The sequence below is a fragment of the Oryctolagus cuniculus genome, chromosome 6 (genome assembly GCF_051225735.1).
Source record: "Oryctolagus cuniculus isolate XC-2025 breed Fujian yellow rabbit chromosome 6, ASM5122573v1, whole genome shotgun sequence".
Classification (NCBI taxonomy): domain Eukaryota; kingdom Metazoa; phylum Chordata; class Mammalia; order Lagomorpha; family Leporidae; genus Oryctolagus; species Oryctolagus cuniculus.
The window spans coordinates 122,899,102-122,914,628 of record NC_142872.1 but is presented as its reverse complement, the minus strand read 5'-3'; the positions used below and the strand labels follow the sequence as shown (position 1 = coordinate 122,914,628).

The 15,527-nt window shown below is 39.8% G+C and overlaps 1 protein-coding gene across 4 annotated transcripts in view; it reads right to left on the bottom strand.

Annotated features, from left to right (window-relative positions):
• CPQ (carboxypeptidase Q) overlaps positions 1–15,527 on the bottom strand; it is a 601,598-nt gene that overhangs the window by 470,900 nt on the left and 115,171 nt on the right. Inside the window, exon 1 of one of the 4 annotated variants that reach the window (XM_089336353.1) lies at positions 14,321–14,409. The exons of the other annotated variants lie outside the window; for them this stretch is intronic. The gene's annotated coding sequence lies outside the window, so the exon portion shown is untranslated. Of the gene's footprint in view, positions 1–14,320; positions 14,410–15,527 lie in introns of those variants that run through there. 4 annotated transcript variants of the gene reach the window in all.

Genomic DNA, 15,527 nt, shown 5'->3' with positions numbered 1-15,527 from the left:
CAAGAATTCTAGCACTCCCTCAAGCAGTTATAGGACTATTTCAAATGTCTTAACTTAAACTGTGAAACATTTTTAAAATGTCTTTATTCTCATATAAAAAGGGTTAAAGTCATTGTTCCTTCACTTGAATTCAAACTATGGAAATATTAAACATTATACACTTCAAAATGTTAAACAACCATTTAAAAACGCATGCTATATCAGGCCTTTGAATTTAGAATGTTATATATTCAAAGGCAACTTAAGAGCCTGCTTGAAAATTCTTTGCTTTTCATGTATTGTTCTTCACAGTCTATAGCTAGATTTTTTTACAAAGAGATAAAATTATTTATAATGTCTTTTTTCCTCCTTTTCTACTTAAATCTGGAAGCAAAATAAATGTTTTTCATACTGTGGGTTATATTCTAATAATAGGTTTATATTTTGGGGAAAAAAACCTTTGTTTCTATTCCTAAATATTTTTCCTGAAAAAATTATTGTTTGAGGGGCCAGTGCTGTGGTGTAGCATATAAACCTGCCCCCTGCATTGCCTGCATCCCATATGGGTTCCAGTTTGAGTCCCAGCTGCACCACTTCTGATTCAGCTGTTATGGCCTGGGAAAGCAGTAGAAGATGGCCCAAGTGCTTGGGCCCCTGCACTGCATGGGAGACCCACAAGAAGATCCTGGCTCTTAGCTTCAGATCAGCCCAACTCCGGCTATTGTGGCCATTTGGGGAGTGAACCAGAAGGTGGAAGACCTTCCCCTCTCTCCTTCTCTCCCTCTCTCTCTCTGTGCCTTCTCCTTCTCCTCTTTCTCTGTGCCTCTGACACTCTGTAACTCTGCCTTTCAAATAAATATTTTTTTAAACTTTTATTTAATGAATATAAATTTCCAAAGTACAGCTGATGGATTACAATGGCTTCCCCCCCATAACGTCCCTCCCACCCGCAACCCTCCCTTTTCCCACTCCCTCTACCCTTCCATTCACATCAAGATTCGTTTTCATTTCTCTTTATATACAGAAGATCAGTTTAGCATACATTAAGTAAAGATTTCAACAGTTTGCTCCCATTTTAGTATTTTTTTGTTGTTCTAGCACCATTGGTTGCACTCTGTAATTAACACACAATTATTCTTAGGTGTTTAAATTTTAACTGTAAAGTGATCCCTGTTAGGAATTTGGAAAACATTATGCTGAGTGAAATAAGCCAATCACAAAGGGACAAATACCACTTGTTCTCCTTGATAGGTGACAACTAACTGAGCACCAAAAAGGAAACCTGTTGAAGTGAAATGAACACTATGAGAAATGGTGACTTGATCAGCCCTCACCCTGACTGTTGATGAACAACTTAATACGTTATCCCTCTTAGTATTTTTTTTGTTTGTTCTACTTATTACTTTTGGTTGAATACTGTAATCAATACACAATTATTCTTAAGTGCTGAAACTTAACTGAAAAGTGATCACTGTTAAAAAAAATAAATATTAAAAAAAAAAAAAACTATTGTTGGAAAATGACTCAGGTTAAGATAGAAATGCCAGAATGAATAGACTAACAGAAGTGGGAATGAATAGAATGAAAAGAAAATGTGTTAAAAACCAAGAGAAGTAAGATTTAGGGCCTGAGATTTTTACTGACTTTTTTATTGTGTTAGTTATTTTTTCTTCTAAAGATTAAATATACTATTTACATGAAAACTTAAATATTTTCACCTAGACATTCCCTTGCTGCATATATATATGCTGATATAAATTGATTTATGAATGATATAAATTTATAAGTTTTAGTCTTCAGTTTAGAGCTTTTAGCAAAGCTAAAGATCAGAAAGGCTAAATCTTAACACAGACACTGGTACATCAAAACGTATTCCCAACTCCTGATAATATTCCTGAATTGGCAGTTAGTTCTTAAATCATCTTAATGAAGATTTTGGCTTTTATTAACTTTGAAGGTCAAGTAACAATAAGTTTCCATTTCCCATAGCTTATACTCCATTATTTTCAGCTATTCAAGAATGCTTACTGATAACCTACTATATGCCAGCAACTGTGATAACTGTGTGGGAAGGATACAAAAAAAAAAAAAGATCCAGTTCTCACTATTAGCAGACACTGTTAATTATCTACCCACTGTCCTGCTTCCTTGTCGATCAAACCTCAATTCTGTTTGGAGTATAATGTGTCCAGTATCATTAATCTAACTGGCTTTTCTCAATATGGTTCTAGGACATTTTGAATATGTGTGGTAGGGAATTTTCGGTTGTCAAGAGGTGTGAGGATCCTATTGGTGATTAGTTGGCAGAAGCCAAGGACACTAGACATATCGCTACCTAGAGGACAACCTGTGTGTGTCCTAAAACCTCTCCCACATGCCACACAGCTTTTGTAAATGCGAAAATACTGTTATCTGAGACTTGAACTTAACTCCTACTATAAATACAAATACAAAATAGTTTTTTGGATAGTTTTCATGCTAGTTGACCTTTTCAAGAGGCAACTACCATGTGTATGAAGGGAAGATTATCCTGTATTTTGATCAGAACTTTGCCAAGACCTAGTAAAACACCACAGACTACTATGCTTTTGGTATTGAAAGCACAAATACCACTCCTGTGTGCCATCTGCATTTGTTGCTGTCACATTAACAATACAACCATCTAACTACTTCATTATGTCTTCTACTGAAGTCATACCAATGCAATTTACATTTTTAATACTTTATTACAAAGTGCTTCCATTAATTCTTTCTGCATATTATACTTAGGAAAACACATTGATTTATTAGAAAAAACATATGGGTATATATAAGCAGATTGTCTATGATATTTATTTCATAATAATAAAGCAGGCATTATAAATTATTTGTTTTAAGGGAGCATGGAGCTACTGATTTAAGTGAGTTCTGCAATTCTCTCCCTACTCTTACAGCCAACCACAGCCAGAGAAAGCACTTGACCCAGTTCTCCCAAAGAAAACCAGATAGAAGTACCTAACGGGAAAGTAGCCGCAATCTAGAACTGCATCTCTCATTTGCAGCCAAGAACTGGTCCTGCCACCCTGAGCAGCTAAACCAAGACCATACCACCAACCTTCCTGTTAGGTGAGAAAACATCTTTTTTAGCCATTGCCTGCCAGATTTTCTGTTTCTTGCATCTCTAAATATTTTTCCCAACTGATACACCATTTTAGGTGCTTCTTGGGGATCCATATGATAGATATAGTACATATTAAATAACACCAATAGCAAGGCCTAGGATATCAAGTATGATATTCCTGAGCTTCCCAATGCACCCAAAAATGTAGCATCCAACACTAAACTCAGACTCTTGCCTCACTATTCTTCTTTCCCTTTATTCCTTACCCCTCGAAAGTTGGAAACTGCAGTATTTTAAGAGCTTCTCTCTTCCTCAGGGATAACAGGTTAACCGGTGGCAAACACTGCCTGTAACCACACTTTCAAATTCTTACTGTCTAATTCCCCTCCTCTCTACCCTTATCATCACTTCCTAGCTCCAAACCTCATTAACCCTCATTGGAAACACTGCCTCACAAATCTCACTGCATTAAACCCAGGTGCCTTTCCAACTCATCTTCTGTATTGTCACTAGATTTCTCGTAAGCTCCAAATAAGTGATTCCTTGGCTTAAAGTATGTTTCCCCACTATTTACTGTCCAATGTTAGGGCAATACACCCCTCATCTCTCTGTCTTTCCCTCTCTCTCTCTCTCTCTTTCAAATAAATAAATATTCTAAAAAATAGATAGATGTGAGGCCTTTGGGATGTGATTAAGTCATAAGGGCTCTGCGCATGGGATTAACATGCTTTGAGTTCAGAGTTGAAGGGAGCATTCCACTGCAGGTCCACCAGTTACACATATTCTTTATACTTCTGACTTGGCTCATATTGTTCCCCTCTGCCAAAAAAATGCCCTTTCATCCTTTCTCCATTTGGGGAAGTCACAATCACTGAGCAAGGTCCAGCTCATCAATCTCCAACCCTTTGGCAGAACTACTCACTGCCTTTTCAATAACACACTGTAACCTACTCTTTTTGTGTCTGTAACCCTGGTAGACTACAGATCACTTAATGGTGATGATATTTTACTTTGATAAAATTGACCATGCATATTACCTGCAAAGAATGTGGTTTGTCTTTGTATACTAAGTAAATCACATAATACCTGTCAATAAATATTTATGGAATATATGACTAAATTCATCAAACAAGTAATTATGCTTCATAATAGAAATATATAGCTCTGGCCGGCGCCGCGGCTCACTAGGCTAATCCTCCGCCTAGCGGCGCCGGCACACCGGGTTCTAGTCCCGGTTGGGGCGGCGGATTCTGTCCCGGTTGCCCCTCTTCCAGGCCAGCCCTCTGCTGTGGCCAGGGAGTGCAGTGGAGGATGGTCCAGGTGCTTGGGCCCTGCACCCCATGGGAGACCAGGAAAAGCACCTGGCTCCTGGCTCCTGCCATCGGATCAGCGCGGTGCGCCGGCCGCAGCGCGCCGGCCGCGGCGGCCATTGGAGGATGAACCAACGGCAAAGGAAGACCTTTCTCTCTGTCTCTCTCTCTCACTGTCCACTCTGCCTGTCAAAAAAAAAAAAAAAAAAAAAAAAAAAAGAAAAAAAAGAAATATATAGCTCTAATTCACCACATCAACAATTACTTTTTCTGAGTAACACATCAGTTTGCTCCTTTAAACCATAGTACACTCACAAGTTTCTTTTATGAAGGGAGTCAAAAGGCCTGGCTGTTCCTCTCCAGATGCATGACTTTGAATAATTTATTTGAAGTCCCTCTTTATATGTAAAAAAGGGGGTGCCTTTCATCTCTAACATTTTACTATGGATTTCCTTAAACATTCAATATCAATTGAACTTCTCTCTACACCCCATATTAGCACTAAACTAAATCAGCATATACCAAACCCTTAATTGGTTCATATTTTTAAATTCACTACTCAATCTACTATTTTGGAGGGTGTCTCCTCCAGTCAGTTGAAATTCAACTCACAAAGGCCATTAAGGACGCCCTTGTTCCTAAATGCAATGAAATATTTCAATTTCTATCACATCTGAAACACTGGACATTGTTGACAACCTCTCTTTTCCAAACACTGTTCTTCTCCTATGTCTGTTCCCTTTTCCAGTTTTTCAGGGCCCTTTCCTCCATCTGTCCTTTAAATTTCATGGACTCCTAGGACTTTCTCCTTGACCCTCTTGTCCTACTTACACTCTTTAATTCCAAGGTTTCATTTACCATCTGTAATTAGAGCTCATCTCTGGGTAATGAGTGCTCTCAGTTTTGGCATCCTGTGGGCTCCTCAGACTCAATGTATCCACACTACTCTCCTGCCTGAACTCCACTTATGGTGCACAGCGTTTCCACCACCACATCCTCTAAGACCATTCTGGATACTGCAGCCAGTTAGTCAATACACATTGTCAAGTTTATCTCCAAGAGAGCCCTCAAAACCATCCTTTCCATCTAAGCTTTCCTCACTACCTGGGTTTCTGGATGTCTTACCTACAAAAAAAAAAAAAAAAACAAAACAAAAAAAACAAAAAACTGTCACATGACAACCTCCTATCTGTTCCCTCTGTCTCCAGTCTTTTTTCTCTCAAACATTATCTTGTTATAGCTGCTATTTTTCTGTAAAAGAAATTCTACCACTTCCTAACTCTGTTAAAATCCTTCAGTAGCTCCCCACAGCCTTCAAGTGCCAAACCCAGTATGCAACATCTCTGCCTCCTTCTCTAGGTTCATCACTTGTTTCTCTTCCCCCTATAGTCTATGGACCACCAAGATAACAGCCCAAAGCTCCTCAAACATACCCTTGTTTACGGCTTTGATGCCTGGATTAGTTTTGGAAAGCTTTCATAGAGTTATCAGGCACAGGAGTTGGGCAAGAGGAATGGATGTATATTCTTGACTGAAGAGGAGGTTTTTTTTTCTTTATAACCTAAAGAACTGTGCTGATATATCTATGTACTTTGTAAATATGTACTGTCTGGCACTGAACCTTTCTGTATAAGCAGATGATTCCCAGATGAAGAAATTTTTTTTATTTTAGATATTCATATCCTCCTTGCACCTGTCATACTGTACTTACTTGCTGATATAACTTGCAGAGTATGCTTCACACTGGACTTATTCATGTAACCTTTCTTATACCTATTTTTTTTTTTTTTTGACAGGCAGAGTGGACAGTGAGAGAGAGACAGAGAGAAAGGTCTTCCTTTGCCGTTGGTTCACCCTCCAATGGCCGCCGCTGCAGCCGGCGCACCGCGCTGATCCTGGCAGGAGCCAGGAGCCAGGTGCTTTTCCTGGTCTCCCATGGGGTGCAGGGCCCAAGCACCTGGGCCATCCTCCACTGCACTCCCTGGCCATAGCAGAGAGCTGGCCTGGAAGAGGGGCAACCGGGACAGAATCCGGCGCCCCAACCGGGACTAGAACCCGGTGTGCCGGCGCCGCAAGGTGGAGGATTAGCCTATTGAGCCACGGCGCCGGCTGTCTTATACCTATTTTTGATATGCTGGGAGACTGGAGGGTAACTGAGGAAGAAAAGGAAAAGATCAGATAGGAACATTTGCTCCCTCTGCACATGCTATTCTATCTGCTTAAAAGAAAAAAACCATAGAATTTGGAATTCATAGAAAGTCCCAACCAGCAACAGCTAGTGAAACCTGAATAAAGTATATAGATTGACCCAATGACAGCTTCCTGGTTTTAACATTATGCCATATTTCTAGAAATGGGGAAGGCTGAGAGCACAATAGAATCTCACTGTAATGATTCTGCAACTTCCATGCTTCTGTAATTATTTTAAAAGGAAAAAGTCCAACCTACCTGACTTTTTGCGGAGTTCTAGAAGTTAGTACAGTGAGAGCAGGCTGATGAGATGAAAAGAGCAGGGTAAATAGTATACCAATTCCTCCTCAGAGGGAATCCCAGGAACTCTGGGTGAAGAGGTATGAGGGTGACAACCTGTTGGGAGAGATCCTATAGCAGGACCCTCTCTCACTGGCCACACCAAATGGCTCATGGCCTCTTCCTCTGTGAACGTCAAGAGACCTTCTCTCTGCCTTCCCTCTTCATCCCATTAGCACGAACCCCTAGGCTAACTCATTTTGTGTTCCTCACATTCTACTGTCAGTGAGAATTTCTGAGTTTACCTTCTTAGAGAATTAATTGGGATCATTTTGCTACTCTTTTTTTTTCCCATATACCTTTTATGCTTCTCAAGGCTCCTGAAACAAAACCTAAATTCCTATTGTTTAAAAGGTGGCACCAATGTAGGTAGACATTGACTTCCTAAGATAAATACATATGAAACTGCTTGAGTAAAACAATATGCTGCTTGAGTGATATACTGTGATTAAAATTCCAGGCAACAAAAATCAACTACGGACCCAAGTACACACTCTGTATTCTTGGGTTATGAAACCTATACAGAAATTCAAAGCAGATACGAGATAGCTTAGGCTCGCTATGTCAACTGAGTATTCTGGGCTGACCATGGTGGGGTGGGGGGCTGACCCTGACAGCAAGGCTATTTGATCTGTGATTGTGTCAGAAGTGCAAATACACACAATCAGTGGCCATAATCAAGCACACATAGTCAATCACATCACACATAAATCATGAAAAATGAAGTTTACACTCTTAGGAGCCAATCGGCAATTCTAGGCATGAGCATTTCTGAAGTTCCAATATCTGAAAGAACATAAAAAAAAGAGGAGAAATGAAATTCTAGCCTCACAAACTGCTAGTTTTCCAGGACTTGGAATCCCCCAACATAAGAGTAATAGGAAGTACTTTATGCCTGCCAATAAAATCAGTGAATCATTTGTCTTCAATCTGGCAATATTAAAAAGCTATTACAAGGCATAGCAGCTCTTCCAGAGGCAGCAGAGAGAATATGGGCTTCCTTGAATCGACAAAGTGCAGAGGCCTTCCAGAGATTCTGCTGCAGAAAACTGTGAAGCTGGAAATATATAGGTTTAATTACCACTCAGCAATATAGGGTTACAGTAAGCTGACAGTATTCGTGTATTTTTATTGCTAAACAGTATGTTTCCCCATGTTATCTTCCCCTGAACCAGTTAACAAGTTCCAAGGAACACACTGGTAGATATATTAGTAGTTTCCTTTGGAACACGCCTTTCAGTTTCCCTCATTTTAGCCACGCTCTGCCATAAACACAAAAGCAGAAAGAGCCTCAATGAATCATGCTGCAAACACAGTTCTTGTTACAGCTCAAACCAGGAAGGCCTGTGCAGCAAGGCACTACAAAATTTGCTTTTAAACCTGTCAAACAGGCATATATGAAAATACTGCTTCACTAAACAGCTGTTAAGTTTCATGAGCTTAAAAAGAAAACACCATCTAGCTATACACTGTTAACTCAACAGAAATTCACCGTTCAGTTTTAAAATCTGATATGCCTGTTGCACTTCTTTCTAAATCCTAACATTTGCTCTTGGCTATGAAATGGCTGGTCCCCAGCACCATCAGCAAACAGTGGCTGTGAGCGCACCCACACTTATTTGCAGCAGTGTGCACCACCCTCCTCTTCTGCAATGGGAGCACAGAGCATCTGTTGCTTCAGGCTCCTACACAGGCAAGAGACCACTTCTCAGTGGTGTCAAGGGGAAATTAATGTGCTGATTCCTCTCTTTCCCAGTGGTCAGACATTAATCAAAAATTACAAAAGGAAAATGTTAAGGCGAATAGATTCACAGTAATGAAGCTAAAACAATTACTCAAAATGCTTCATCAATGTAAAATAAAACCATTGTCGAACTACATCAGTGCACAGCCAGCAAAATTACACTGAGGAGAAAGAACATTCATAAAACAAGTTTGTTATGAAGTAGAGGACGCAAGGTGATAAAAACAGATGCCTGACAGTGGGGAATTAAAAAGATAACTAAAAAAAATTAAAAATGAAGTAGGGAGCCACGTGGAGAGACAAGCTTGGCATGTGGAACGAAGACCATGGTGAAAAGCACATTCCAGGCCCAGAGGTGAGGAGGCATAAGAAAAGAACTAACAAGAGACACAGGAAGTCAACAGACCATGATTTTTCCTTATGGTGCAATCTCTAAATCTAAAATGCAATTCTTGAAAAGAAAATCACATTTATCAGATTACTTGTGTATCTAAAAGATTCCAAAGATGAGCCTAAAGAAAAAGCTTCCTAGATCCCAGGGAGAGACTGTAAAAGAAAGGGGAAAAGAACTTGCTACCTCTGGGGAGAGACCAAAAAAAAAGGCTTGGGAGAGAGGTCAGAGAGAAATCAAAGGTAGCACAGCTCATCTTGATTTTTGTGATTTATTTCCGCTTGTCTCACTTGAAAGATGAAAAGCTCATAGTCAGGTCACTCCAGTCGTTGTTTCGGGAAATGAGGTGAGGAAACACTAAGTTCGGAATAATCACCCCATAATTGCCTAGAGGTCTACTAAATCTGTGAAGGATAGTCCTATTTCCTAAACTCAGTGCGTTTGATTTCCCTCCAGAGAATGCAGGAAATTGTACCCTTTGAAACAGATGAGAAGTTTTGGATAACATCAGATTCTATTGGAAAGCCCCGGGGTAATGAGTCGGCAACTCGCAGCCTGCACAACAGTGTCTGATACATTTAGTAGCAGATGAGGGGAAGTTTGTTGTGACAGCTGTGCAGAAAAAAAATCTTGACTGTTGGGTGGATTTGCAATATGAGAAGGTGATTTGGAAAAAGCAACGTCTTCTTAGGAAGGGAGAGCGCAGGGAAAATGAACAGTATAGAGCTTCGGAAAGCAAAGTGACCCAGCTTTTGGCAGAGTTTTCGGCACTGCTTCTCTGCACAGTCAATGCTGGCTGGCCAGTCAGAATGCCCCCTATAAGTAGCTGCACCATCTGCTTCTAGAGCAGGTGAGGCCTGGCCAAGAATAGGAGTGAGGTATTAATTGCATAATATAGATATGGAGTAAACCTGAGTTATACTTGAATGTGATTGTATTCTCTTTGTCCTCCCCAGAGAGGACACATTCAGCTCTTATTTCTCAGCTCAGTTACTGAAGCCTTCCTCTCTCCCGGCTACCCACACACATAGGCCTTGACGATAGAGGATGCCCGCACTCACACACACCCAGGGCCACACAGGTGTTCCTGTCAACACAGTCCTACAGATGGCTGCATTTGTTTCCCATCCTCCATCAGCCTCCACCACTTGCTCAGAGGGCAGCCACCTCCCCTAATGAAGTGTCACAGGCAGCACATGAAAGACATGAGACAAGTCAGGCCATCATCAGAGGGAAAAGACCCTAATGAATCGGAAGCAGCAAGATAAACACCAGTGACAGAGATGACGAGTGAAAACCCTGTGACGATGCCCTCCACGTAGTCTGCTGTGGAAGTCACATTCCACACCTGATGGAGGCGGCAGGGGCGGAAAAGACAACCCCTAGCTGGTGAAGGACCAAATGCCTTCATGTGTCTCATCTGATTTCATCTGCACGAGCAACCAATCAAGGGCATCATGAGTCCAAAACAGGCTCAGAGAAAAGTGTTTTGCTCAGTCAGAGGTAATTAGATGTAGAAGCCTTTTCCCCATTTTCTTGAAGAGGTAACTCTGATTCATCCTTTGGGAAGCCTTGCCTGACAGTGGGGCTAGGTGGTCCTCCTATTGGTCCCAGTACTACTCTGAGTACTTTCTCCGTGGTACATGTCATTTAATTTAACTAAGGGCTTAGCAAAATGAAAACGAGTGTTGAGAAGACTACAGATTTCCAACTTTGACAATCCTATTGGATGGTCTCCATGGTACTAATGCTAATATGTGGAACGTGGTTATGGACTTGTTAGTAAAACAGGATGTTTAAATGCAAGTGACTCTACAGCACTGTAGTATTCTCTATGCCTTGATAGGAAATGAATTTCAGGCTAAAATGTGCATGTCTCATGGCAGGCTTTTTTCCAGGTTCTTTTCTGTTTAGTAGTAAGAAGCACCGGTAAGCTCTGCTTTCACCCTCAGTGTTCCATAGACACCAATTATTCACACTCAATGTCATCACTTCAAAATATTTAAGATGTTCTGAACTTGAGAGGTTTTTTTTCTAGAGATGCGAATGAAACATGGGCCAAGCCACTGTAGCCCATGTTTTTGGAAGTCACTGCGGTTTCTGCATCACAGAACCCTGCAATCCTGTTCCAATGTCTGTCTCCATATTAGAAAATACACGACTTCACCACGAGGAATGTTTGTACTAAGTCCAATTCCAGAGCAGGGCAATGTTTCCTGGGCTATCACCCTGATGTCCCTCCAATTAGCAAAAAATCATCAACACACAAATCCAGCAAAAACAGTCAGCCAAACAACTAAGTCCAGACTGTAATAAATATGATTCTAGTTACTTTTTTTCTCTTGTTCCAAACACACACAGGTACATGTTTTGTTTTTTTTTTTAAAGTGTAAAAGTTGATTTTATTAAATTTCACACCCAATGGGTAAGAATCAAAAAAGTAGCCTCTAACAACTAGAACCAAAGAAGAATATGTATTTAATTCAAAAGTACTGAACTCTATGAAAAGTCAACCTTTCTCAATTTTTCACGGCCTCTGTGTGGTCCCAGCCTGCGTTTTTAGGGCTACCAACACTGTAAGGAGTCTCTTCTGAGTCTCCTGACTGCCTGCATTGTATACTTCATAAAGTATATAAGAATAATTGCTGATTAAATGTTATAGGATAGTAAAAATCCTAATAGGCATGAAAGTTGATCGTTAATACTCTTGCATTTTTTCACTTTATTATTTGATTTTTCTTACTACTGGTCCAACTGTTTTCAACCACTATTTATACCACCTTTGTCAAAGTATAAGTAACATATGGTGGACTGCACTTATTAAAAATATTTAATTTGATAAATTTTGACATACGTTAACAGCCATGAAACCATTACCATCGTTAACATATGTTCATTAGCCTAATTAGTATATATTCATTAAGTAAAGATAAGGAATATAATCATGAACACCCCCAAGTTTGGTAATCTCTTCCTCCTAACACTCCCATGTACACTTCTGCCCCTGGCACAAGGAAACCATGGGTCTGTTTTCTGTTACTATATATAGTTGGCATTTCTTGGAATTTTATATTAGTGGATTCATACAGTATGTACTCCTCTTCCATCTGGCTTCTATCATGCAGCATAATTATTTTGAGTTCCATCTAGGCTGTGACAGGTATCAATGGTACACTGGTTCCTAAATTGCTGAATAGTATTCCATGGTATGAAATGCATTCACCTATAGATTGATATTTGAATTGTTCCAACTTTGGAGCTATAAAACTCTTATGAACACTTGTGTACAATTCTTTGTATAGAGATATGCATATGGTTGGGCTACAACATATGATATCACACAACTGGCCCATATGATAAATACACATTTAGCTATTTTTAAAAACTGAAACTTTTTTCAAAGTTTTTGTGCCATTTTTACATTCCCCCCAACAGTGCATAAAAGTCTTAGTTCCTCTATATTCACCAACACTTGATATGGTCAGTCTTTTTATTTATCTACTAGGTTTTATTAACATTTCCCTAACGACTGCCAATGTTGAGTGTATTTTCATGTGCTTATTTGCTATTCACATATTTATGGCAAGTATTTATAATTTCTTATTATTTAGATATTACAGTTATTTAGTTCTTTATATATTATGAATATAATTCCTGTATCAGCTATATAATCTCCATATATATATGTATATATATATATATAGAATTTTTCCTTCCCATCTGTGACTTGCCTATTCATTCTTTTAATGTCTTTTGAAGAGGATTTTTCAATTTTAAAGAAGTTCAACTTATCAATTCTTTCTAATGCATATAATAAAAGTAAAGTAATGAAGAAAGTATGTTATTGAAAGAAAGATTGATCACAAGAACAGAATGAAGAGTCAGAAGTGTCAGTCCATTTATATGGACAACTGCTTTTTTTAACTAAGGCACAAAGGCAATGTAGCAGGAATGGAGATTGTTTTCAGCAAATGGTGCTAGAATAAATGAATATCCATAAAGAGGAAAAAATACTTTGATACATATGTCATAGGCTCAGTCATATCCCCCCAAAATTCATATATATGTTGAAATCCTAACTCCTATTATTTATAAATGTGATTATATTTAGAGACAGTCTTTAAATTGGTAGTTAATTTAAAATGGGATCACTACAAATGGATAGGAACAAGTGGTAAAGTGACCATATAGATAGGATCAAGTGTTAAACTGATCATACAAATAGGACTATGTGTTTGGAAACAATAATAGACAATTAAAAAGGAGTGAAGGCTCCAACATGGGAAGCGGTCCATTCATTAGACTCATTATCAAATGACAATAGCGGCTCACTTGGCTAATCCTCCACCTGTGGCACCGGCACCCCGGATTCTAGTCCCAGTTGGGGCGCCGGATTCTGTCCTGGTTGCTCCTCTTCCAGTTCAGCTCTCTACTGTGGCCCGGGAAGGCAGTGGAGGATGGCCCAAGTGCTTGGGTCCTGCACCCGCATGGGAGACCAGGAGTAGGCACCTGGTTCCTGGCTTCAGATCAGCACAACGCACCAGCTGTAGCAGCCATCTGGGGGATGAACCAAAGGAAGGAAGACCTTTCTCTCTGTCTCTCTCTCTCACTGTCTAAACTCTGCCTGTAAAAAAAAGAAAGAAAAAAAAAAGAATGACAATAGCTTTAAGTAGACTCCAACCTCAGAATCAGCCCTAAAGGCATTCCAGTCTGACTGGAAATCCCAGGAGGAGCATTTCAGGCATGGAAAGCCAAGACACTCTGGGAAAAAAAAAAAATGCCTACATAAAGGATTCCTGTGGGTGCAACCCCAGTGGGAAGAAATGGCCACCAAAGAAGGATGTACTTTCCTCTGAAGGGAGGAGAGAACTTCCACTTTGCTTATGGCCTTGTCAAGCCAGTGGATCCAAAAGGCTTCCATAGCCAAGGCAGTTCACATCAAGAGTGATTACTGATGTCATACATAAGAGTATTATTTGTTAAATAAACAAGAGTCACTGTGCACTAACTTCCAATGCATGACATCTGTCCCCAAAGAATTGTATCGTGATACTTAATAGTAAAACTTGTTCTCAAGAATCACTTTGATTTACTATGTCTCATAAGTTTAAGTTATGTCTAAGAGTTCACAAGATATGTACAATCCTTGAGTTCTTCTTTAAAGACAATTAAGTTCTAAAAGGAAAGATGAGGGAAGAAGGAAGGGAAAGAGGAAGGGGGCTAAAAAAAGTCAAATCACCTTTGAGAAGCAATAACACGGAACAGACCTTGTCTGGAGTGATGAGGAACAGTTCTCTTAGTTCTTCTATTCCATTTTTTCTTTTTCTTCTCTTTCTTTCTCAAACTAAACAGGAGGGGGGGTAGGAGGGTAGGGACGGTGGAAAGAATTATGTTCCTAACATCATAGTTATGAGATTCATACAAATATAAAAATAAAAATAAAAAATTGGATCACTAGGGTGGGTTCCAATCCAATATGGCAGGTATCATAAGAAGAGAGGATTAGAATACACACAGTACAGAGGGAAGAGACCTCTGTATGTATGTATGGCAACACAGGAAAATAATGACAATGTTTAGGAGTGCGTTAAGGTTAAACAAATAGTGAAGAGACTGGGCCCAGATTAGGCTTAAGGTATAATGCCATTACTGGAGATAACAGTTATATCTAAACCCTATCATGTCATAACAATTTAATATTATCTCAGTTCATTCCCATGATAATCTTGAGTTTCAACTATCAGTAAAAGTGTTAAAGATGAGAAAAAAAGGCTTAAGATATGACAAATATAGTCAAAGTCACACAGGAAATAAGATACACAGCCACAATATGCACTGAGATCTGTGACTGTAGAGCCAGTTCTTCGATCTACCATGGTAATCTACTACTACTCAGAAGAGCAAAAAAAACCAAGAAAACTCTGGAACCTGCCTCCTCTTTAAGCCCCTCTTCCCTGCCCCCGCCCCTGACCACTCCTACCAAAACCCCCACCCTGTTTTCAGTTCTCTGGAACAAGGCAATCACTGTATCCATCACCTCCTGAGCCTGACAACAGGGTATCCTCCATAGAGAAATCAATCCAGTACTGCTGGGAGAGGAAAACTTGGGGTGCTCAGACCACAGGTGCCGAAAATACTGGCTCCCAGAGGAAGCAAAGCCACATTTGTAAGGCAACTTTTCTGTATCTGTATCCAATGAGAATCATAGAGCTCAGGCAGGCTTTAGCATGTCAGAATCTGATGTGCAGCTTTCTTCCCAGGAGCGAAAGCACAACTAGCACAGCCTTCCACATTCAGAATCATCTTGGTCCAAGAAGGCTCAGAAGGAGAGAATGCTCATCGTGCACCATTTCTGTAATTTGGCATCGGGGCATTGAAGATTTAGAAGGAAGGTGTTTACCTGAAAGTCATTAAAAACCACTCATTCCCTATTAAGTGCCAGGCAAAATACTAAGTCACACAATAGTTTAATCA